Genomic DNA, 339 nt, shown 5'->3' with positions numbered 1-339 from the left:
TACACAGACACACATGGTGTAAACACCGCCACGCGGAGCCACCCCCTCGGGGCCACCGGGTCGGGGCCGGCGAGCCGGCCGCGGCCGGGACGGGGGGCGCGCGGAAGACCGCGCGCGGGCCCCCCTCCCCCCGCGGGGGGAGGGAGGGTGACCGCGCGCGGAGGCGGGCCACGGGGGGGACGGGACGAGTCCCGCCCCCGCGAAAGACCCGGGGCGCACCGCCCCCCGACCTGCCCGTACCCGGACGGCCGCGTGCGGCGCGAGGATCGACCCCCGAGGGGACCGAGAAGCACCGTGGCGGCCGCGGGAACCCCGGCGGCGCGAGCGCTCCGCGCTCTC

The sequence above is a fragment of the Sorex fumeus genome, unplaced genomic scaffold (genome assembly GCF_029834395.1).
Source record: "Sorex fumeus unplaced genomic scaffold, SorFum_2.1 ptg000145l, whole genome shotgun sequence".
Taxonomy (NCBI): Eukaryota; Metazoa; Chordata; class Mammalia; order Eulipotyphla; family Soricidae; genus Sorex; species Sorex fumeus.
The sequence above is the reverse complement of the archived record's forward strand: the minus strand, read 5'-3'. Positions refer to the sequence as shown.